Below are 13085 nucleotides of genomic sequence, written 5' to 3' on the forward strand. Positions count from 1 at the left end.
CTCCAGAGAAAGATTTGAGGAACCCTGCTGTGGACCCTCAGTGGATGACTAGTTTTGTGGTTTGCTATTCTAGAGATCATGAATATGAAATTACAAATTAAAATGTAATTAATTATTGAATGTGACACTGTTTTCTGCATATTAGGCATAAGACTAAAGTGCATATTTTAATAAAATATTATTTTAATATTTAAAATTGAGTACAGTATTATCTGGGGTTACCTGTGATTAAATGAACATTTGGGATATATATATATATATATATATATATATATATATATATATATATATATATATTAATGTCTAAGACATTGTTAGTGCATTGTGCTAGTGTACTTCTAAACATTGGCAAAATTCACTTTTTTTAACATCAACAAAATGTATCACAAAAATGTATCCTGTATCCTGTACTACAGTAGATCAACCCAGTCCATTGCCCACATAGAGGGCACTTAAAACATGAAATGGACTTGGGTGCGGAGTTGAGCAGATTACTCTCAAATTGTAATCTGTTACAATTAATGACAACAATTGTAGTTAGTGACGTAGTCCATTACATTACACATTTTTGGTAATCAGACTTTATTACTTTTAGATTACTTTTAGCCTTGTACCATATTGCTATAAAAATGCAAAGAAAAATAAAATATATTCCATTTGTTGTTTTTGACAACATAAATGTTAAGGATCTGCAGGGGGTTTGTGAGTTTGAAGAAAAGCAAAATAATTATAATTAATTTTAGAATAACATCAATCAAAAAAAAAATCACAAAACACAAACATTTATTTTAAAATATCAGGGGTACTTAAAGTAAATATATTAAGTGAAAGAGGTTTGGCTGACAAAAAAAAGTTTGGGAATTCTCGCATTGCATGTAAATATGAAACAATGTGAATTTGTGCATTTTAATGTGTTTGAAAGACAAAAGCCTTCCCAAGACAAAGTAATACATGATTAAATAACCCTATGCATGTTCATCAGTAGCTGATGTAATGTTGAAACGCTAAGAAAACACTTCTTAAAACTGAAATTATTTTTGTAAAACCAGTGGTCAAATGCTATGTGGCCTCTCAATTTTCTGTTTAATTATATCTAGTGACTGGTCTTTGTGTGAATGTCTGTAAAACTAGAGGACTTTCTGAGTGTGTATAAGCAGTAGGCTATTTTAGGAAAATTTAAAAGATGAACAAAAAAAAAACACAATTAGGGACAATCAATAAATTATGAATAATTAATGCTATTGTGTGAATAATATGTTATCTTGTAATCAATAAAAAAGTAACTGTAGTCTGATTATGAGTATTTTCAAATGTAATTTAATCTAATTACATGTACTTTTTGAATCTGATTATGTAATCCAGATTACATGTAATCAGTTACTACCTGGCTCTGGATGGGTGTCCATAGGGTGTCTTTCTGAAAAGCCTTTCAAAAAAAAAAAAAAACTTTTTCTGCAACATTAGATTGAGGTCACAGCGAAAATTTGAGTGTAAGAACAGGTCTGTTGTTCATAGTCAACAGTGTATAGATGTATGAGCAGCTTTCTGTTGTTCCGTGTGGTAAATTTGCGTGACCAACTTGAGAATGAGTCAAATCAGTGTGAGGAGCTCTTTTATCCTTACCAGAAAACTTTTTGACTGGATTTTGCCCATGAAATTTTGCAAAGCAATGGTAAATGTGACTGCACCTTTATTCACATGAAATTTACTGCTCAAGCAAATTGGCCCAAAGCATTCTGGCAGCAGAACAGAGCAACCCAATCACATATTTCTTGGGTGTCCTGCACCAGCAGTGTAAGTGCTATTGAGATGAATGGGAACGCTAATAGATCGCTTTCTTCAGGTATTTTACAGATATTCTTGCATGCAGCTAACTGGCAAACAGTACATCATGGTTTGTTGCTGTGAATGTAGATTAAAGGCTATAATACGAAATGGACTCAGGATATAAATATTTTTTATATATATCTTCAGGGTAGAATCATAGAATGGAGCTAAGAAATCTGAATATATGACCATCATACACAATGCTTTTTAGTTTTTACTGTGAAATCTCTCAATTCAGAACTGCAGAGTGCTCTATCAGCAAATAGCATCAACTTGTCCAGACTGTAAATCAGGGCAAAAATCTGCGCAATAAGAGTGTATTCCAGCCTTAAGTTGAGTTGATGCAGCAACCAGTGTTGGGTGTAACGGCCACCTACTGTTATATGGTGTTCATGACACGAGTGTCAATGTGCCTTTAAAACTGCGTCTGCTGTAACGGTTAGGTGTAGAGACATGCTGTTGTTATGTGTGATGCACGCGCAGAGTTGAGCGTGAGAAGACAGATATGGTCGCTCTACTGCTGACTACCACATTACCGTGTCTAACCTCTTTTCTTTTTGTTTGTTTCGTTGCCAGAATGTTTTATTTCCCATTTTGTACTCGCTCTTTTACATGTATGTGAGAAGAGTATGCTGTGTGAACAACTGAAAAGGCTCGTGGAACGAATCTCTGTTTGCCTCGAGTTTTACTTCTCTTGACTTCTCTTTCATCCGGGCAGACTCCACCTCTCCGGTAGATGTTACATGGGGAAAGTTACTTTTAAAAGTAATGCATTACAATATTGCGTAACTAATTATGTTACTTGGTTACTTTTTATGGAAAGTAATGTGTTGTGTTACTTTTAAGTTACTTTTTAATTCTGGGCAGGGATTGGTTGTTTGTTTTTAATATAAAAAGTTGTTCTGTTACAAATGTAAAAGCCCTTTCACACCAAAAGTGAAATGAATATGCCCCAAGCTGAAGGAAATGTAAATTTCAGTTTTCAGTTTCAGTATTGAACATAAAGGCATGCTCTTCAGAGTCTGCCTTCACAGCAGTTTTCACTTCTTGTGTCTCCTCTCTTTCTTATGCTGATTCTTTTTTTTTTTTTTTTTTTTTTTTTTTGTAGTCAGACATCAAGGTCTAACTTTTTTTTCCTTTCATCCTTTTCCTGTCTTTGTCTTGGTCTTTCTTGTCCAAATCAGGCGTCATGGGGGGTGTAACGAAGAGTCAGCGGAGTTGGAATCCATGTGCAGCTTTATTAGTGCTGTCGATTGATAAAAAAAATTTATCACACATTTTTTTCTGAAATTAACGCGATTAATCATGTTCTTAAATGTGACTCATATATAACAAATATTACAGGCATGCACAGTTTTCAGGTAGCTTTAATCGCCTTTTGGTAACTTCATGACTTAACTGACCATGACATTGCATGCACGTATAGTTTCTTTCGCAATTTGATATTAAATGATAAAGGCTACAGTCACAGAGCACGCCAGCATGTGCTGCGAACGCAGTACCGTTTCAACGCTCGTTTGACTCACACCTGGCACTGAAGTGAAGCTGGAGTGCGCGTCTGTAACATCTCCCGTTTAATGTGGTTGCAAAGATGTTCTGTGACTGAATAAATGCACTACTTGTCAAGAGAAAAAGTGACAGAAACAGCAGTTGTGAGTGGGGTGGCCAACACTAGCTCCGCCCCTGCGTTAATTGTTAAATATTTTTAATGTGTTAAACTGAAAAAATTAAAGGTGCCATAGAATGCATTGATACAATATTTTAAATTGTTCTCTGATATCTACATAGAAGGTATGTGGCTTAGGTAAGGGCAAATATTATCCAGAAACGGTTTTACATGTCCATTTACAATCCTAGGATTTGTCCCTAGAATGAAATGGTCTGTTATTGCCTTATTTGGAAGGGTCATGAATAATAATGTTGAGCTCTGCTCTGATTGGCTGTTTCGCAGCGCGGCTCATTTCAGTAGCTCACACAGCAAACAAATCTCTACTGTCCGGCGTGAACGATGGGGAGATTTTGCAAGAATGTTTAGCGTCCGTGGTATGAACATGATCGCTGTGAGATGCTGGTGGAGTGAACAAGGCTTGAAAGAGAGTTGTGAGTGAGGGCACGAATGCAGCCTCTGTGGTGCCAGATCCAGCTGTTATAAGTGTTTTTTGGACTTATCTTTTCCACTTTTTTTGACACTTTAGAAAGATAATAAAGTAGCACGTTGCAATTTAGGGTCAGTGATATCTTTCTCTTATCTTAATTGCAAAAGATTTGAAATAATTTCAGTTTATTTTATTTATTTAGTATTTTTTTGTTTGTTTTAATAGCAATATCTGGCAACACTGCATCAACGATTCGGCTGTGCAGGTCCAACTGGCCTAGAACATGTTATGCAAATGTTGGAGGTGTAAACATTAATGATCCGGACTGTAACGTCACAGTTGGTGTTATGTTGGGATTCGCCTCTTTTTCAGTGGTCTTTTGCACATACGAGACTTACATAAGAAGGAGGAAACAATGGTGTTTGAGGCTCATGGTATGTCATTTCCATGTACAGAACTTATTATTTAACTATGCCAAGGTAAACACAGTTCACAGATTCTATGGAACCTTTAAATTAATTGCCTGCATTAACGCGCAAATTTTGACAGCACTAAGCTTTATTAATACAAAATCCAGGTCAGACAGGCAGTGTGACAGGCACAGGATTCTGGGAGATGAAGTCGTTACAGTTAGTTTTTGGGTGATGGCTATTCGTAGGCCATTCGTCTACGATGATGGGAGGGGCTCCCTGGTCACTAGCCAAATCCTGGTCCTCCACTCCTCTCGAACCACCAGCGGGCTTAGATACGATTAGGGTTGGGTATCGTTTGAATTTTATCGATTCCGATTCTGCTTATCGATTCCAATTCTTTTTGATTCCCAGTTTCGATTCCAATGTGATTAAATAATGATATCAAACATTTATCCTGTGTCTCTTTTTTGCAAACCATTTATTGGTGCTGAATACCATGAACAAATCTCAACAGGCTACATAAAAACTGGACTCTTTAAGAGTTGTTTGTGTGCAAAATAGAACTGGATGATTCTGGATAAATTTAGTTTTTTCTTTTTTTCCCCAATGGAAGTTGTGGTCCTCTCATGATTCTGAAGAAAAACATATTAGACAACTAAACAAAATCACATGTAATTTATGAATGACTCACTCAGGATGTGTCATTACTGGATGAATCAGCGTCCCTGAAAGAATCTCTTGTATGTTGCAAAGACAAATGCATTTTAACAGACCCTTTTCGCCACCTACTGGCATAACAATGTAATTGATAAATCTTCATTTGAAGTGTCAAATTACTTTCAAAAGGAGATTTACTCTATTTCAATCGCTACAGTATATATCAGAGTTTATATCTAAACTATAAACTTTTATAACAGTGCTTCTGTGATTTGAATGTTTGTAACACAGTGATACTATGGGGTTGAAAAGACTGTGAAGCTGTTTCATTCATATACATGACAGCTGCTCTCTTCAGGTTAGCAGCAATGCGAATGCAGATTTAAATGTTCAAATCACACTGAGTGGTGTGATCGTATGCTGCACGGACGAACCAAGTGATCACAACATTGTGATCGCACACGTCAAATGTTGATGAATTAAACGGATGAATTATTGTAATTTAGGAATAGAATCACGTTGGTGTTTGAATCATGTTCGCGATCTTTAACGAACTATTACATTAATGTCATGTTGGTGGTGACACCTCTCTTGCAACGTTTAGCTATCACAGATATTATACTTAGCTTTTTTGGCTTCTGATCATAAATGTAGTGAAACTTTGGAGCACTTAGATTAGCGAGCTAGGTCACACCGGTCCTCACAGATGAAGAAAAAAAAAAAACGCATAGAAATCGATAGGTTGAATCAAAATTTTTATTTGACAACAAGTATCTGATTCCTGACCTTAAGTATCTGATTCTGGAATCAGAATCTATTTTCGATTCCCAACCCTAGATACGATTATTTGAGGGTAAATCAGTAAGAAACAGGAGTTATTTGTCTGAGAATTATGAAAGGACCCACGTACCTGGGACTAAGCTTTCTGCAAGGAAGTTGGAGAGGTCACAAGTGCACAACCAGACCCATTGACCAGGATGATAGTCTGGATTGGGGCGCTGATGACGATCAGCCGGCACCCTCGTTCTGCAAACAGCACATTGTAGATGTACGTGTGCCTCTTTCCACGTCTCCTCGCTCCGTTGTAGCCATGAGTTTACGACTGATAAGTCAGAAGGTTCTACAGATCATGGAGATAGAGGAGGTTGGAAGCCCAGCACACATTGGAAGGGAGTGAGGCCCGTGGCTGGTTTGCGAAGGGAATTTTGAGCATATTCGGTCCACAATAGGTAGCGGCTCCAGTCAGACTGATTTCAGTGGCAGTATGAGCAAAGGAAGCATGTGCGTTCCTGATTCAGACATTCCACTTGACCATTGGACTGGGGATGGTCACCTGAGGTGAGGCTAATGTTGATATTCAGGTTCTGGCACAAGGTGATCCAGACTCAGGAGGTGAACTGTGGTCCTCGATCAGAGAGTATATCCTCGAGGAGACCATAGAACCTGAAGACATAATTGCATAACAGTTCGGCGGTCTCGAAAAGCCGTGGGCAGTTTGGTCAGGGGTATCAGCAGACAAGCTTTGGAAAAGTGGTCAGTTACAGTGAGGATAGTGGTATGACCCATGGAGAGAGGCAGATCTGTGATGAAGGCCGTTGGCGAGAGGATTTGGTGACATTTATTGTTGGACAGTCCCGGATGTAGGATATCGTGTTGGCCTGCAGTGTGGACCACCAAAAGTGGTTGGTGAGTAGTTGCATGGTAGTGGCAATAGCAGGATAACAAGAGCTGGTGAGTGAGGTATGATGGGCATTCTGGTGGTGGTGGATTTGTGACGTGAGCCTCCGTGATCTCTGTCATGATGTCCCACTGTACTGGAGCTAGAAAGATTGTGGGAGAGATGATGGGTTTTGCCTGTCTGTGATTAAGTCTTTTGGCAGATTGAAGATGTTCCAGGTTGCGATGATCTGTTACTACTGTAAAGGGGTATTTTGCTCCCTCGAGCAAATTACACCATTCCTCGAAAGCTGCTTTCATGGCGAGAATTTCCCGGTTGCCAACATCATAACTTTGTTCTGTGGGACTTAGTTTGTGAGAATAAAAGGTACAGGGAAACAATTTGGGAGTATTGCCGTGTCGTTGAAAGAGGACAGAGCCAATGCCTATGCTGGAGGCATCCACTTCAACAACAAACTCCAGCTTGGGATCGGGATGGTGTAGGATGGAAGCAGTGGTGAATCGCTCCTTCTGCTCTTGAAAAGCGGACACTGCTGCTGGTGTCCACACGAGATGTTGCTTTCCCTTCTTGAGCAAAGAGGTCACAGGTGCAGCAATATTACTGAAATTGCAGATGAATCGTTCCAGGAAATGCTGTAGTTCTTTGATTGTGGTAGGTTCTGGCCAGTTCAACATGGATTGGAATGAAATCATCGTCTCTCACATTTCAGCCTTGGCGCATAACTGATGAGTGATGAGACGTTGAAGCACGGCCTGAACATGTTTGATATGATCCTCGTTAGAGGCTGAGTAGATTAAGATGTCGTTGATATATACAATGACCTAGCGGTTAAACATGTCTCGGAACACATCATTAATGAATGCCTGTTACACGGAAGGACTATTGACCAGCCCAAATGGCATAGCCAAATATTCATAGTGCCCTGAAGTCATGGAGAAAGCTGTCTTCCATTCGTCACCCTCACGAATGCGAATGAGATTGTAAGCGCTGTGAAGATCGAGCTTGATGAAATACTTGGCTGATCAGAGCTCTTCCAATGCTGCTGGAACCAGTGGTATAGGGTAGCGAAACTTGCCAGTGATGCTTTGACTTTGCTAAAGGCTTTGATTAAGTCCTTATATTTCGCAGGAAGCTTGTGTGCATTGGTAGATTCGTTTACAGTCCTTTGGAGAGCAAGGTCTAAACAATGGTGATGACCGGAATCAGACCACTGAATTATCTGATTTGTCAGTCCATGAAACGAGGGTTGAGCCTCTCTAGCCAGGGAAGTCCAAGGATTATGGGAGTAATATTTTATTATTATTATTTAATATTTATTTGCGTAAGATGTCGCATGACAAATCTGCATTTTGCAACCTCACACACTTACTGCTGCTAATCATAGTAAAACCACTTTAATAGTACACAGTGTCAATTTGTTTGTTTACTACAGAAATGCTAAAATTATTTTAAAAGTTTCACTGACCAAATCGACTCGGTTTGGTCCCCCAAGCTCAAATGTCAAGCTATGCCTATGGTTTCATCATACAGTATGTCCTTTCACGCATTTTTACAGGGTTGCGCATTATAACCAATTACAAATTATTCTCTTGAGCTTAGGAATGCAGTGGCCAATCAGATGCATTCAGATTAGTCATCTCTGAAACCTCTTTTTCGAGTTTTGTTCAGTGCACACACTCGCTGAATTCTGATTGAAACTCACAAATTATCTCATCATAAGCAACAAAGTGCAGTTCTACAAACCCGATTCCAAAAAAGTTGGGACACTGTACAAATTACGAATAAAAAAGGAATGCAATAATTTACAAATCTCATAAACTTATATTTTATTCACAATAGATTATAGATAACATATCAAATGTTGAAAGTGAGACATTTTGAAATGTCATGCCAAATATTGGCTCATTTTGGATTTCATGAGAGCTACACATTCCAAAAAAGTTGGGACAGGTGGCAATAAGAGGCCGGAAAAGTTAAATGTACATATAAGGAGCAGCTGGAGGACCAATTTGCAACTTATTAGGTCAATTGGCAACATGATTGGGTATAAAAAGAGCCTCTCAGAGTGGCAGTGTCTCTCAGAAGTCAAGATGGCAAGAGGATCACCAATTCCCCCAATGCTGTGGCGAAAAATAGTGGAGCAATATCAGAAAGGAGTTTCTCAGAGAAAAATTGCAAAGAGTTTGAAGTTATCATCATCTACAGTGCATAATATCATCCAAAGATTCAGAGAATCTGGAACAATCTCTGTGCGTAAGGGTCAAGGCCGGAAAACCATACTGGATGCCTGTGATCTTCGGGGCCCTTAGACGGCACTGCATCACATACAGGAATGCTACTGTAATGGAAATCACAACATGGGCTCAGGAATACTTCCAGAAAACATTGTTGGTGAACAGAATCCACCGTGCCATTCGCTGTTTCCGGCTAAAACTCTATAGGTCAAAAAAGAAGCCATATCTAAACATGATCCAGAAGCGCAGGCATTTTCTCTGGGCCAAGGCTTATTTAAAACGGACTGTGGCAAAGTGAAAAACTGTTCTGTGGTCAGACGAATCAAAATTTGAAGTTCTTTTTGGAAAATTGGGACGCCATGTCATCTGGACTAAAGAGGACAAGGACAACCCAAGTTGTTAACAGCGCTCAGTTCAGAAGCCTGCATCTCTGATGGTATGGGGTTGCATGAGTGCGTGTGGCATGGGCAGCTTACACATCTGGAAAGGCACCATCAATGCTGAAAGGTATATCCAAGTTCTAGAACAACATATGCTCCCATCCAGACATTGTCTCTTTCAGGGAAGACCTTGCATTTTCCAACATGACAATGCCAGACCACATACTGCATCAATTACAACATCATGGCTGCGTAGAAGGAGGATCCGGGTACTGAAATGGCCAGCCTGCAGTCCAGATCTTTCACCCATAGAAAACATTTGGCGCATCATAAAGAGGAAGATGCAACAAAGAAGACCTAAGACAGTTGAGCAACTAGAAGCCTGTATTAGACAGGAATGGGACAACATTCCTATTCCTAAACTTGAGCAACTTGTCTCCTCAGTCCCCAGACGTTTGCAGACTGTTATAAAAAGAAGAGGGGATGCCACACAGTGCTAAACATGGCCTTGTCCCAAATTTTTTGAGATGTGTTGATGCCATGAAATTTAAAATAAACTTATTTTTCCCTTAAAATGATACATTTTCTCAGTTTAAACATTTGATATGTCATCTATGTTGTATTCTGAATAAAATATTGAAATTTGAAACTTCCACATCATTGCATTCTGTTTTTATTCACAATTTGTACAGTGTCCCAACTTTTTTGGAATCGGGTTTGTACATACAATGTAAGAGATTCATTTATCACACAGTGTATGGACAGCTTTATTGATTATAAGAGGAATTATGAGTGCTTAAACACTAGCTAGACTGAAGTCAGTGAAAATATTCTTTAATGTGAATGTTCTCTGCTCGCTTTCTCTATAATTTACTTGCAGTTTGAGTAACTGTGTAAATGAAAGCATTATAATTAGAAACGTATAATTTTTTTAATTAAATTGTTGATCGCTGATACAAATTCAGTCATATTAAAATATTCCAGGACATCTTATCTGGTACTTGTCTAAACAAATGGGTTTATGTGTGTAGTTAATTGATTACACTACCATTGTTACGTGTCAGTATCTGTTTTGTTCTGTTTTGCCCTGCCCTGGTTCTTGATTAATTCATTTCCGTTGATTCCATGCACCTGAGTTAGATTAATTATCTTGTTTGCTAGTTTGTTCCGGTTCCTTTAAATAGTCCTGAGTTCTTTCTGTCAGTGTCTGATCTCGTTCTGTTAATGCCTGCTGAGTTGATGCCGTTCCTGTAATGCCTTTTGTGTTAATGCCTTACAATAAAAGTAACCTTTGTGCACTCCTGGATCGTCTCGTCCTTACCACAACCCAGGGCGCGTCACAGAAGGTCAGACCAATACCGACTTTATGGAGTTTGCGGATCGCCTCTCTGCCCTGGCCCGCCGTGACTTGCCTCTGTTTGAATTCGCGGGGAAATTCAGCAAGATCGCCGAGGAAACGGGGTTTGACGACGCCGCTTTAAACTCCTTGTTCTGGATCGGGGCCAATTACAACCGCCCCGTGGACCTCCCAGACACCACCGGACTCAGCTGGAGGGAAGGGATCCTCCGGTGTCTGGAGAGTATTCAGTCCCGATCCAGAACCAACCCATCCACCTCCATGAGCGATCCTGGTAGTTCCAGCCGTCCCGTCCTCAGGTAGTCCCGCGTGCTCGTAAGTGGAAGTCAAATAGTGCTGATCTGGGGTCTAAAATTTTAGACCCATCCATTTCATCTGTCAGGTCAGCGCTGAAGTCTCTCCCTCAACGCCGGAACTCACCACCATCTGTGGTCAAAGCCTGCTCATGTCCAGAATGCCCTCTAGAGTCTGCTCCTTGTAAGTATCCACCTGAATCTCCGCTGGTCACGTTCAAATCCACGCTATCCAAGCAACCCCTAGAATTCTTGCTGTCTGAGCGCCGTCAAGAATCCAATTCTCAGACCCCGACCAGGAATGCCGATCCCGAATCCCGAGAATCCAGTTCTCAAGCCACGGCCAGGAGTGCCGATCCCGATCCCCGAGAACCCTGTCCTCAAACCACGGCTGGAATTGTCGATCCCGAATCCCGAGAATCCAGTTCTCAAGCCACGGCCAGGAGTGCCGATCCCGATCCCCGAGAACCCTGTCCTCAAACCACGGCTGGAATTGTCGATCCCGAATCCCGAGAATCCAGTTCCCAAGACACGGCCAGGAGTGCCGATCCCGAGTTCCGAGAATCCAGTTCCCAAGACACGGCCAGGAGTGCCGATCCCGATCCCCGAGAATCCTGTTCTCCAGTCACGGCCAGGAGTGCCAATCCCGTATCCCGAGAATCCAGTTCTCAAGTCACGGCCAGGAGAGCCGATCCCGAATCCCGAGAATCCAGTTCTCAAGTCACGGCCAGGAGTGCCGATCCCGATCCCCGAGAATCCTGTTCTCAAACCACGGCTGGAATTGTCGATCCCGAATCCCGAGAATCCAGTTCTCAAGTCACGGCCAGGAGTGCCGTTCCCAATCCTCAAGAGTCCGCGCTGCAAGAGCGCCCCACAGAGTCCGCGCTGCAAGAGCGCCCTCAAGTGTCCGCCCCTCCAGAGCGCCCTCATGTGCCCGTTCCTCCAGAGCACCCCCAAGAGCCCTCTCCTCCTGAGCGTCAACATGAACCTGTTCCTCCAGTATGGCCGTCAGAGGGGAACGTTCCCAAAGAAATTTTTTTTGGGGGGGGGGTATATAGTCTCAGTCTGTGTAGCCAGGCCAAGGACCAAGGCCACCAAGCTCCCGGATCCACCATGGCCGTCCAAGGACCCCGATCCGCCATGGGCGTCCAAGGACCCCGATCCGCCATGGCCGTTCAAGCTCCCCGATCCACCATGGCCGTCCAAGGACCCCGATCCGCCATGGCCGTCCAAGCTCCCCGATCCGCCATGGCGTCCCGAGTCTCCAGTCCCGCCATGGTCTTCCGAATCTCCAGTCCCGCCATGGTCTCCCGAGTCTCCAGATCCCCCATGGTCTCCCGAGTCGCCAGATCCGCCATGGCCTCCCGTGTCTCCTGAGCAGCCATGGCCTCCCAAGGCCCCTGATCTGCCCTGGAGGCTTCCCTTGTCTCCTCCCTGTCCTGGCCTGCTCCAGCCTCCAGGGCGCCCACCCCCCCTCCCCGATGTTACTGTTACGGTGCGGGACGCACCTTCCGGAAGGGGGGCAATATGTTACGTGTCAGTATCTGTTTTGTTCTGTTTTGCCCTGCCCTGGTTCTTGATTAATTAATTTCCGTTGATTCCATGCACCTGTGTTAGATTAATTATCTTGTTTGTTCCGGTTCCTTTAAATAGCCCTGAGTTCTTTCTGTCAGTGTCTGATCTCGTTCCGTTAATGCCTGCTGAGTTGATGCCGTTCCTGTAATGCCTTTTGTGTTAATGCCTTACAATAAAAGTAACCTTCGTGCACTCCTGGATCGTCTCGTCCTTACCACCACCCAGGGCGGGTAACAAACATTAGGCTAGATATTTAATTCTTCTTTGCTTAGTGATTGTTTGGTACACCGAATTAACTAACATTGAATAAGGTTTTATCTTAGAATTAGGTTTTCTAATTTCTTGATAACGAGGACAAGACAAAAAAAAATATGAATCATATTTATATGAGTTTTTATTTAATTATTATTTAGTTATCTTTGTGGGGATTAGAGGGACCCCCCAAGATCTTTGACACAATTCGAACACTGGCAAAAACCCGCCCCCCTTTGTTATTGTTGCTATGTAGTTGCTACAGTATGTGTGGCTCTCACACCACACATAATGTTATCACGCAGTGAAAAATACATTGCGGA

Source organism: Barbus barbus (assembly GCF_936440315.1).
Source record: "Barbus barbus genome assembly, chromosome: 34".
Classification (NCBI taxonomy): Eukaryota; Metazoa; Chordata; class Actinopteri; order Cypriniformes; family Cyprinidae; genus Barbus; species Barbus barbus.